At 46.2% G+C, this 12,251-nt stretch overlaps 1 protein-coding gene and 2 long non-coding RNA genes across 12 annotated transcripts in view; 2 read left to right on the forward strand and 1 right to left on the reverse strand.

Moving 5' to 3' along the window:
- The window catches only part of mbnl3 (muscleblind-like splicing regulator 3), a 97,394-nt gene that overhangs the window by 49,528 nt on the left and 35,615 nt on the right, over nucleotides 1–12,251 (reverse strand). The window lies entirely within an intron of this gene.
- On the forward strand, nucleotides 6,522–8,188 carry LOC127913690 (uncharacterized). Its single transcript, XR_008086526.1, has 3 exons — nucleotides 6,522–7,443; nucleotides 7,569–7,994; nucleotides 8,111–8,188. It is a non-coding gene; the product is annotated as an uncharacterized LOC127913690 (long non-coding RNA).
- LOC127913697 (uncharacterized) lies at nucleotides 9,090–10,159 on the forward strand. Its single transcript, XR_008086539.1, has 3 exons — nucleotides 9,090–9,271; nucleotides 9,322–9,621; nucleotides 9,763–10,159. It is a non-coding gene; the product is annotated as an uncharacterized LOC127913697 (long non-coding RNA).

Consider the following 12,251-nt stretch of genomic DNA (forward strand, 5'->3'; position numbering starts at 1 on the left):
CATGGCCTATTTATTTCCTTATCTTACCTCATTTGCACTCACTGTATATAGACTTTTTGTTTTCTTTTGTTCTCCTGTATTATTGACTGTATGTTTTGTTTATTCCACGTGTAACTCTGTGTTGTTGTATGTGTCGAATTGCTACGCTTTATCTTGGCCAGGTCGCAGTTGCAAATGAGAACTTGTTCTCAACTAGCCTACCTGGTTAAATAAAGGTGAAATAAAATAAAAAAAAGAGACTTGGAGAGATGCAGTGAAATGTGTTGTTTTACAGGGTCAGCCATAGTAGTACATCGCCCCTGGAGCAAATTAGGCTTAACACGAGACTTGCTCAACAGTATCCGAGCAACCGATTTGTCACCTTGTCAGCTCAGGTATTCAAACCAGCGACCTTTGGGTTAGTGGCTCAACACTAACTGATAGACTACCTGCCACCCAGATGCTGGCTCAGCATTCAAAATGTAGGTTCCACTACATTGCTTATTTATTTTATTAGGCAAGTCAGTGAAGAACAAAGTCTTATTTACAATGACAGCCTATCCCGGCCAAACCAGGACGATGCTGGGCCAATTGTGCGCGGCCCTATGGGATTCCCAATCTCAGCCGGTTGTGATAGAGCCTGGACTCAAACCAGGGTGTCTGTAGTGACACCTCTAGCACTGAGATGCAGTGCCTTAGACCGCTGCGCCAGTCGGGAGCCCAATGTACACACTAATTTTCTGTAACCCTATAGCCTAAATATATAGACAATCATTAGTCTTAACAGGCTGTTATTTAAGCACTTCTCTGAAAATATGCTTTTACACATTCTAAAATAGAAAATAGATACCTGCTATGTTGTTTGTGAGGGCAATAATTTCCTAAGTCCTTCTTAAAGTGTCAATCAGCAGTTGAAACACGCATGCTCCCCACTCGTTTCAGTAAAAAGCTGAAGGATGGCGTTGGAGAAATGTAACCACTCTCACATTCATAGACAAAGCTATGGATGCAAGGACTGACATCCAAGACTTCTAAATAATAGTTTTAACCATGTTTGAAGGCTATATAATGTTTGTTTACATGTACTTCTTTAATTACAAACATTGGAGTGAAACAAGCTTATATTTTGGGTTTTAATGGGGTACGACAGTTGAACTAAGATCATGGTGCATTTCTAAGTTATAATCTTCAAGAATGAATGTGTACATTTCATGAATTCAGCTGACCAAAAAGGATAAAGCAAACTGTAGATTGCCCCTTTAAAATACTTAAACTCTCATTTCTGGCCTCTTTACAACAAGCCTATATATAACATTATCCATTTATCTTGTTAAATGTAATTCAATGTATTGTAAATGTCCTCTGCTGTTCCCTCTCCCTCCCATCTAATAACACTTCATGGGGTGTTGGTGGAGGAGGGGAGGATGGAAGGAGGAGGGGTAATGGTGGAGGATGGGAGGAGGAGGAGGAGGGGGAGGAGTAGAGGATGGGAGGAGAAGAGGAGGGGAGGATGGGACGAGGAGGAGGGTGGTTGGTGCAGGAACACTGCAGGTGAAAGCAGAGACTCAAGAGGAAGGAAGGAAACTGCAGTCTCCATTAAACTCCTGGGCTGGCAGCAGCTGTCCCTCCCTCCCTCCCTCCTTGCAGATGAGCTGTTAAACCCCTAAACAGGCTCCAGTCATAATCAACCCCCCCCCTACCAACCCCCCTTTGCCTCGTGGCCTCCCTACCACCAACCCCCCTTCCCCTCCCCCACCCCTGCCTGCCACCAGCCCTCCTCCGCCTCATGCCCTCCCTGCCAGGAGGCCAGTAGGGAGGCAGCCAGCAGGGATTGGGACTAGCGAGGTAGTGATGTCACAGAGGGGAGACAGTAATGGTGATGGATGGAGTCGCGCTGTGATGAGGACACTGAGAGGACATCTGAACGGGAAGTGCTGGTGTGTGTGTGTCTGTGTGTGTGAGCTCTGGACTGGTAGGACGCAGCTTGAAGGGTAGGAAGAGGAGAGTCACACTGTCTCCTATATCACCACCCAGGTGTTTGTTTTTTTACAGAGCATTATATACAGCGCATTGGGAAAGTATTCAGACCCCTTGACTTTTTCAAATTTTGTTACGTTACAGCCTTATTCTAAAATGTATTACATCGTTTTTTCCCCCTCATCAATATACACACAATACCCCGAACTATCAGACCCTTTACTCAGTACTTTGTTGAAGCTCATTTGGCAGCGATTACAGCCTCTAGTCTTCTTGGGTATGACCCTACAAGCTTGGCACACCTGTAATTGGGGAGTTTCTCACATTCTTCTGTGCAGATCCTCTCAAGCTCTGTCAGGTTGGATGGGGAGTGTCGCTGCACAGCTTTTTTTTAGGTCTCTCCAGTGATGTTCGATTGGAGCAGTTTTTTTTAATGAAGGATCTCTCTGTACTTTGCTCTGTTCATCTTTCCCTCGATCCTGACTAGTCTCCCAGTCCCTGCCACTGAAAAACATCCCCACAGCATGATACTGCCTTCACCATGCTTCACTGTAGGGATGGTGCCAGGTTTCCTCCAGACGTTACGCTTGGCATTCAGGCCAAAGAGTTAAATCTTGGTTTCATCACACCAGAGAATCTTGTTTCTCATGGTCTGAGAGTCTTTAGGTGTATTTTGGCTGTCATGCCACTCTACCATAAAGGCCTGATTGGTGGAGTGCTACAGAGATGTTAGTCCTTCTGGAAGTTTCTCCCATCTCCACAGAGGAACTCTAGAGCTCTGTCAGAGTGACTATTGGGTTCTTGGTCACCTCCCAGACCAATGACCTTCTCCCCTGATTGGTTAGTTTGGCTGGCCAGCCAGCTCTAGGAAGAGTCTTGGTGGTTCCAAACTTCTTCCATTTAAGAATGATGGAGGACACTGTGTTCTTGGGGACCTTCAATGCTACAGAAATGTCTTAGTACCCTTCCCCAGATCTGTGCCTCGACACAATGCTGTCACGGAGCTCTACGGACATTGATTCGGTTTAGTTTTTGCTCTGACATGCACTGTCAAATGTGGGACCTTATATAGACAGGTGTGTGACTTTCCAAATCATGTCCAAACAATTAAATTTACCACAAGTGGACTCCAATCAAGTTGGTTAAGCATCTCAAGGATGATCAATGGAAACAGGATGCACCAGAGCTTAATTTCGAGTCTCATAGCAAAGGGTCTGAATTCTTAAGTAAATAAGGTATTTATTTTATTTTAACATGCTTTTGGTTTTTCATTATGGGGTTTTGTGTGTAGATCGATGAGGCATTTGTTTTATTAAATCAATTCTTGGATAAGGCTGTAACGTAACAAAATGTTGAAAAAGTCAAGGGGTCTGAATACTTTCTGAATGCACTGTATATAACCACCAATGGGGTTGTTCACAGAGCATTATATATATATCACCACCCAGGGGGTTGTTCACAGAGCATTATATATATTTCACCACCCAGGGGGTTGTTCATAGAGCATTATATATATATCACCACCCAGGGGGTTGTTCATAGAGCATTATATATATCACCACTCAGGGGTTTGTTCACAGAGCATTATATATATCACCACCCAGGGGGTTGTTCATAGAGCATTATATATCACTGAAAAACATACAGTAAAGGCATACTGTATATAGACAACCACATTAATACACACACGCACACACACACACACTAGAGAGGGCAAGCTTTTTCAGGGATGTCAGTAATGAGAGCTCAGTATGGACGTATCGAAGACCTTGGACACTGTTGACTGTTGACCATGCCCTGCTGTTGCATAGATTAAAAAAGGTTGCTTTAAGTGTTGATGCATTGGATTGGTGCCAGAACTACCTTTCTGACAGAACACAGTGTGTAGCACAGGAGGGTATGAAATCAGATTTTCGAAGGCTTACAAAAGAGTTCGCCGGGGCTCAATTTTAGGTCTGATCCTTTTTACACTGCACATACATGATATAGGGAAGACCTCTGACTGCAAATCTCCATCTGTATGCTGATGACACAATTATTTATTCTAGCGCATTTAAAGATGGAGTCACTTGCAGATTTGAACAATAAAAGGCCAGCAAATTGATAGGGTCAACTCCTATAAGTATCTTGGGATTTGGTTAGATGAAAAGCTCAATTTTAAACAGCACATTGATACTCAGGCTGACTGGCTCTCATTCAGGCAAATGAGAAATAAGTGCATTCGGGCTATCCGGAAGGCCAAAGTTAGTTACTTTAAGGAACAGTTCTCTCTCTGTGGGTCTAACCCCAAGAAGTTCTGGAATATGGTTTTAAACAGCAGCTTTAAACAGTTCTGAAGAATAAACCATCCTCCTCACAGCTGCCCATGTCCCTTAATGTTGAATATGTGGTTGTTACTGACAAGAAGCACATGGCTGAGCTCTTTAATCACCACTTCATTAAGTCAGGATTCCTATTTGACTCAGCCATGCTTCCTTGCCAGTCCAACATTTCCTCATCTCCCACCCTTTCTAATGTGACTATCCCAGATGCTTCTCCCTCTTTTTTCCCCTGCCACGCTACAAAGTTTCTCCCTGCAGGCGGTCACTGAGTCCGAGGTGCTAAAGGAGCTCCTTAAACTTGACCCCAACGAAAACATCTGGGCCAGATGGTTTAGACGCTTTCTTCTTTAAGGTTGCTGCCCCTATCATCGCCAAGCCTGTCTCTCCTCTCTAGAGAGGTTCCCATTTCTTGGAAGGCAGTCACTGGGCATCCTTTATTTAAAGGGCGAGACCAAGCTGATCCTAACTGTTATAGGCATATTTCAATTTTGCCCTGTTTATCAAAAGTGTTGGAAAAACTTGTCAATAATTAACTCACTGGCTTTCTTGATATCTCTTCGGTTTGCAATCTGGTTTCCACTTAGGTTATGGATGTGTCACTGCAACCTTAAGGTCCTTAATGATGTCACCATTACCCTTGATTCTAAGAAATGTTGAGCTGCTATTTTTATTTACTTGGCCAAAGCTTTTGATATGGTAGACCATTCCATTCTTGTGGGCCGGATAAGGAGTATTGCTGTCTCTGCGGGGTCTTTGGCCTGGTTTCCTAACTACCTCTCTCAAAGTGCAGAGTATAAAGTCAAAGCATCTGCTGTCTCAGCCACTGCCTGTCACCAAGGGAGTACCCCAAGGCTCAACCCTCGGCCCCACGCTCTTCTCAATTTACATCAACAACATAGCACAAGCAGTAGGAAGCGCTCTCATCCATTTATATGAAGATGATACAGTCTTATACTCAGCTGGTCCCTCCCCGGATTTTGTGTTAAATGCTCTACAATAAAGCTTTCTTAGTATCCAACAAGCTTTCTCTGTCCTTAACCTTGTTCTGAACAACTCTAAAACAAAGGTCATGTGGTTTGGTAGCAAGAATGCCCCTCTCCCCACTGGTTTGATTACTACCTCTGAGGGTTTAGAGTCACCTCATACAAGTACTTGGGAGTACGGTTAGACGGTAGACTGTCCTCTTAGCACATATCAAATCTGCAGGCTAAAGTTAAATCTAGACTTGGTTTCCTCTATCATAATCATTCCTCTTTCACCCCAGCTGCCAAACTAATCCTGATTCAGATGACCATCCTACCCATGCTAGAATACGGAGACATAATTTATAGATCTACAGGTAAGGGTGCTCTCGAGTGGCTAGATGTTCTTTACCATTCGGCCATTAGATTTGCCACCAATGTTCCTTATTGGACACTTCACTGCACTCTATACTACTCTGCAAACTGGTAATCTCTGTATACCCGTCGCAAGACCCACTGGTTGATGCTTATTTATAAAACCCTCTTAGGCCTCACTCCCCCCTATCTGAGATACCTACTGCAGCCCTCATCCTCCACATACACCCGTTCTGCCAGTCACATTCTGTTAAAGGTCCCCAAAGCACACACATCCCTGGGTCGCTCCTCTTTTCAGTTCGTGGCAGCTAGCGACTGGAACGAGCTGCAACAAACACTCAAACTGGACAGTTTTATCTCTTCATTCAAAGACTCAATCATGGACACTCTTGCTGACAGTTGTGGCTGCTTTGTGTGATGTATTGTTGTCTTTACCTTCTTGCCCTTTTTGCTGTTGTCTGTGCCCAATAATGTTTGTACCATGTTTTGTGCTGCTACCATGTTGTGCTGCTACCATGTTGTTGTTATGTTGTGTTGCTACCATGATGTGTTAAATAAAAAAATAAACTTGACCAAGAAACCGAAGTTGGAATTTAGTTTCTATTTCAGGCACAAATCTTGCTTTTCAATGTTAGTCAGAAAATATCTTGTTCAAAGCACCTTTTTTGAATCAGTGCTGGATTATGGTGATATTATCTATATGCAGACCTCAGCAAGGACCTTAAACTCTGCACACAGTGTATCATGGTGCTTTAAGATGTATTACCAATGCTAAATCACTCACCCATCACTGTGAACACCAAAGTGTATCAGTGCTTTTGGACCTCTCCCTCCACCAGGGGGCAAAAGCACTGATACACTTCTGTGTCCAAAGCATTGATGGACAGCTCCCTTTATATCTCTGTTCCTTACTGACCAGATCAGTCACTCAATATAGTCTTCGTTCACCGTCGCTGTTGTCCTTGTCTGTTCCTAAGGCTAGAACTGAGATGGGGAAACAATATTTTTTCCCATAATGCCCTTCCATCCCGGAACATGCTTCAAATTATATTCAAGTTAAGGGAGTGTCCTTGCCTGTTTTTAAGACTCTGATCAGCAACACTGTGTGATAACTGCAGTTGTTTCTAATCTTCAATTGTATCTGTAACTTGTGACACTTTGTCTTTTGTGTGTATTTAGTATTTTTCTGTAATTCTTTTTTTTTATACCTCAATGGGTCTTACCTGGTAAAATAAAGGTAAAATACACGTTTTATTATCATAACATTATCAGGTTGGTAAACTAACTAACCTAAACTATGAGGTGATAGAAAAGCCCACCCCTATCCGACCTATTAATGGATCCTCTCATCTCTCTAATGATCCCAGCTCTACCTACTGTACAGTACAACACACAGTGCAGATCTGAGCTGCTTACATTTCTGATCTTGTGGAATAAGTAAAAAAAGAGAGAGAGAGGAGAAACAGAAAGACAGGAGGAGAGGAGAAACAGAAAGACAGGAGGAGAGGAGAAACAGAAAGACAGGAGGAGAGGAGAAACAGAAAGACAGGTGGAGAGGAGGAAGACAGGAGGAGAGGAGAAACAGGAAGACAGGAGGAGAGGAGAAACAGAAAGACAGGTGGAGAGGAGAAACAGGAGGACAGGAGGAAGACAGGAGGAGAGGAGAAACAGGAAGACAGGAGGAGAGGAGAAACAGGAAGACAGGAGGAGAGGAGAAACAGAAAGACAGGTGGAGAGGAGAAACAGAAAGACAGGAGGAGAGGAGAAACAGAAAGACAGGAGGAGAGGAGAAACAGAAAGACAGGAGGAGAGGAGAAACAGAAAGACAGGTGGAGAGGAGAAACAGAAAGACAGGAGGAGAGGAGAAACAGAAAGACAGGTGGAGAGGAGAAACAGAAAGACAGGTGGAGAGGAGAAACAGAAAGACAGGTGGAGAGGAGAAACAGAAAGACAGGAGGAGAGGAGAAACAGAAAGACAGGAGGAGAGGAGAAACAGAAAGACAGGAGGAGAGGAGAAACAGAAAGACAGGAGGAGAGGAGAAACAGGAAGACAGGTGGAGAGGAGAAACAGGAGGACAGGTGGAGAGGAGAAACAGAAAGACAGGTGGAGAGGAGAAAGAGGAAGACAGGAGGAGAGGAGAAAGAGGAAGACAGGAGGAGAGGAGAAACAGGAAGACAGGAGGAGAGGAGAAACAGGTGGAGAGGAGAAACAGGAGGACAGGAGGAGAGGAGAAACAGAAAGACAGGAGGAGAGGAGAAACAGGAAGACAGGAGGAGAGGAGAAACAGGTGGAGAGGAGAAACAGGAGGACAGGAGGAGAGGAGAAACAGGAAGACAGGAGGAGAGGAGAAACAGGAAGACAGGAGGAGAGGAGAAACAGGTGGAGAGGAGAAACAGGAGGACAGGAGGAGAAACAGGTGGAGGAGAAGGACAGGAGGAGAGGAGAAACAGGAGGAGGAGAGGAGAAACAGGAAGACAGGAGGAGAGGAGAAACAGGTGGAGAGGAGAAACAGGAGGACAGGAGGAGAGGAGAAACAGAAAGACAGGAGGAGAGGAGAAACAGGAAGACAGGAGGAGAGGAGAAACAAAGACAGGAGGACAGGAGGAGAGGAGAAACAGAAAGACAGGAGGAGAGGAGAAACAGAAAGACAGGAGGAGAGGAGAAACAGAAAGACAGGTGGAGAGGAGAAACAGAAAGACAGGTGGAGAGGAGAAACAGGAAGAAAGTCAGGAGGAGAGGAGAAACAGGAGGACAGGTGGAGAGGAGAAACAGGAGTACAGGTGGAGAGGAGAAACAGGAAGACAGGTGGAGAGGAGAAACAGAAAGACAGGAGGAGAGGAGAAACAGGAGGACAGCTGGAGAGGAGAAACATGAAGACAGGTGGAGAGGAGAAACAGAAAGACAGGAGGAGAGGAGAAACAGGAAGACAGGTGGAGAGGAGAAACAGAAAGACAGGAGGAGAGGAGAAACAGGACGACAGGTGGAGAGGAGAAACAGGAAGACAGGTGGAGAGGAGAAACAGAGAAACAGAAAGACAGGAGGAGAGGAGAAACAGGAGGACAGGTGGAGAGGAGAAACAGAAAGACAGGTGGAGAGGAGAAACAGAAGGACAGGAGGAGAGGAGAAACAGAAAGACAGGTGGAGAGGAGAAACAGAAAGACAGGTGGAGAAAGACAGGTCAGGAGAGAGGGAAACAGAAAGACAGGAGGAGAGGAGAAACAGGAAGACAGGTGGAGAGGAGGAGAAAGACAGAAGGAGAAACAGGAGGACAGCTGGGAGGAGAAACAGAAAGACAGGAGGAGAGGAGAAACAGAAAGACAGGAGGAGAGGGAAACAGAAAGACAGGTGGAGAGGAGAAACAGAAAGACAGGAGGAGAGGAGAAACAGGACGACAGGAGGAGAGGAGAAACAGGAGGACAGGTGGAGAGGAGAAACAGAAAGACAGGTGGAGAGGAGAAACAGGAGGACAGGAGGAAGACAGGAGGAGAGGGGAAACAGAAAGACAGGAGGAGAGGAGAAACAGGAGGACAGGAGGAGAGGAGAAACAGAAAGACAGGTGGAGAGGAGAAACAGAAAGACAGGAGGAGAGGAGAAACAGGAAGACAGGAGGAGAGGAGAAACAGAAAGACAGGAGGAGAGGAGAAACAGAAAGACAGGTGGAGAGGAGAAACAGGAGGACAGGAGGAGAGGAGAAACAGAAAGACAGGTGGAGAGGAGAAACAGAAAGACAGGTGGAGAGGAGAAACAGAAAGACAGGAGGAGAGGAGAAACAGGAGGACAGGTGGAGAGGAGAAACAGAAAGACAGGAGGAGAGGAGAAACAGAAAGACAGGTGGAGAGGAGAAACAGAAAGACAGGAGGAGAGGAGAAACAGAAAGACAGGAGGAGAGGAGAAACAGAAAGACAGGAGGAGAGGAGAAACAGAAAGACAGGAGGAGAGGAGAAACAGAAAGACAGGAGGAGAGGAGAAACAGGAAGACAGGAGGAGAGGAGAAACAGAAAGACAGGTGGAGAGGAGAAACAGGAGGACAGGTGGAGAGGGGGAAACAGAAGACAGGAGGACAGAAAGACAGGAGGAGAGGAGAAACAGAAAGACAGGTGGAGAGGAGAAACAGGAGGACAGGTGGAGAGGAGAAACAGAAAGACAGGTGGAGAGGAGAAACAGAAAGACAGGAGGAGAGGAGAAACAGAAAGACAGGAGGAGAGGGGAAACAGAAAGACAGGAGGAGAGGAGAAACAGAAAGACAGGAGGAGAGGAGAAACAGGAGGACAGGAGGAGAGGAGAAACAGAAAGACAGGAGGAGAGGAGAAACAGAAAGACAGGAGGAGAGGAGAAACAGAAAGACAGGAGGAGAGGAGAAACAGAAAGACAGGAGGAGAGGAGAAACAGAAAGACAGGTGGAGAGGGGGAACAGAAAGACAGGAGGAGAGGAGAAACATGAGGAGAAAGAAATGAAAAGTAATGTCAAGTAAAATATATTGGGTCAGGAAAATCCTCCTCTTAGGTAGCCATGGTAACACACTGAAAAACAGGGATGAAGTCCCTCCTTGTACAGTACCATCTGTGCTGCACAGGAGAGAAATAGAGGGGGGAGGAGGGAGGGAGGGAGGGAGGAGGGGGAAGGGGAAGGGGGGGAGGGAGGGAGGGAGGGAGGGAGGGAGGAGGGAGGGAGGGAGGGAGGGAGGGAGGGAGGGAGGGGGGGAGAGAGAGAGAGAAGGGGAAGGGAGGGAGATAGAGGGGGAGGGAGGAAGGGAGAGAGGGGGCTAAGGGAGAAAGAGGGGAGAGGAAAGGAGGGAGAGAGAGGGGGAGGGAGAAAGGGAGAGATGGGCATTCATCCTGTACAAGGATGACAACATGTAGTATCTACATAAAACAAAACATGCTAAGAAAGCATTTACAGCAAAGACTAGACTTCTCTGACTAACAACTTGATCTGGACTACAGAGGGGGAAAATCTCTCAGCCATCTTGCCCTGCTGCTCATGCTTGTCCGCATGCTAGACAATTACGTCATCCAAACAAGCTCTGACTCCTGAAAGCATTTAGTCTCCAAACGGTGTAACTGAATCTAAACCAGCAAGTAGATGTGGTAGTCACTATGATCATCATTTTAAAATGGGTTGACATTGTTACAAGGTTTAATGCCTCCCTTCCCCCAACAGGTTGACAGTCAGCCTGGCCAGACAGACAGGGCTAATGGGGGAGCAGTAGGAGAGGAGAGGACTGCAGAGAAGATGTTAGATATGGAGGGGACAGTGAGGAAGCCATTAAAAGATAAATCCATAAATTAGCAGCATTGGGAGGGGGAAGGTGAGAGGAGGGAAGGTGAGAGGAGGGAAGGAGAGAGGAGGGAAGGAGAGAGGAGGAAAGGAGGGAGGGGGAATGAGAGAGGAGGGAAGGATGAAATAGAGGCATATGACGATTGGGAACATAACTTGTTTCCTTGTTCTTTAAAGTGAATAAGTAAAAGTGAGAAAAACGAAGTCTGTGGAGCTACACTGTTGTACAATCAATATGTCCTTAGTGAGGACTGGAGAGCAACATTTAAACAGGACGGATGTGTGTGTGTCTGGGTGTGTGTGTGTCTGGGTGTGTGTGTGACTCTTGATAAAGAGAGAGCAATGTTGACCGTCCGTTGTCTCTCACATAAACACTTTCTTTAAGCAACGCTGCAGTGACACCACAACCTCAGACAGGCAGCCAGCTCACTGCCTTTCACGCACCACATTATCACCTCTGACACTAAAAAAACACCTTGCTTCTCTTCACCCTCAATTACAACCAATACAGAAAGCAGGCTGTTGCTCTGTGCTAAAAACAGCCACTCACAGAGATCAAACTGAACTGTCCAATGGATAGGCAGGAGTGTGCGCTGTTGCTAGGCTGCTCTCTCTCTCTCTCTCTCTCTCTCCCTCTCTCCCTCTCTCCCCCTCTCCCCCTCTCCCTCTCCCTCTCCGGCTCTGGAAGACATAACACAGAAAAATGGCTGAATAATACATTCTAACTCAATAAACGGGGAGACAGCAGCTGCACTCAGACAGAGAACCCCTTGTCTGGGTCTCTCTCTTTCTGCAGGGGATGCTGGATAGACACACACACACACACACACACAAACAAGTAGACACACAACACACGGACACACACACATGCACGCACACAAACTATATTTACAAAGCCTAGTCACAGTGCTAAGGCTATCCACCCGAAATAGCTGCATCTCAACTGTGTGGTTAATGGTGTGTGTCTGTCTGTGGTAGTGCTGCTGTCTCTGGGAGGAGGTGAGAGGGGCCACAGACAGGGAGCAGCTGCAGTGGTTCTGTGTAGAGGGGCAGGGCCACATCAGCAGAGGGACAGCTAGTCAGCAGTACAGAGTAGAGGGACAGCTAGTCAGCAGTACAGAGTAAAGGGACCCCAAATGGGCAGTACAGAGTAAAGGGACCCCGAATCAGCAGTACAGAGTAATGGGACAGCGAGTCAGCAGTACAGAGTAAAAGGACAGCTAGGCAGCAGTAAAGAGTAGAGGGACAGCTAGTCAGCAGTACAGAGTAGAGGGACAACTAGTCAGCAGTACAGAGTAAAGGGACCCCAAATGGGCAGTACAGAGTAAAGGGACCCCGAATCAGCAGTACAGAGTAAT

The sequence above is a fragment of the Oncorhynchus keta genome, chromosome 30 (genome assembly GCF_023373465.1).
Source record: "Oncorhynchus keta strain PuntledgeMale-10-30-2019 chromosome 30, Oket_V2, whole genome shotgun sequence".
Classification (NCBI taxonomy): Eukaryota; Metazoa; Chordata; class Actinopteri; order Salmoniformes; family Salmonidae; genus Oncorhynchus; species Oncorhynchus keta.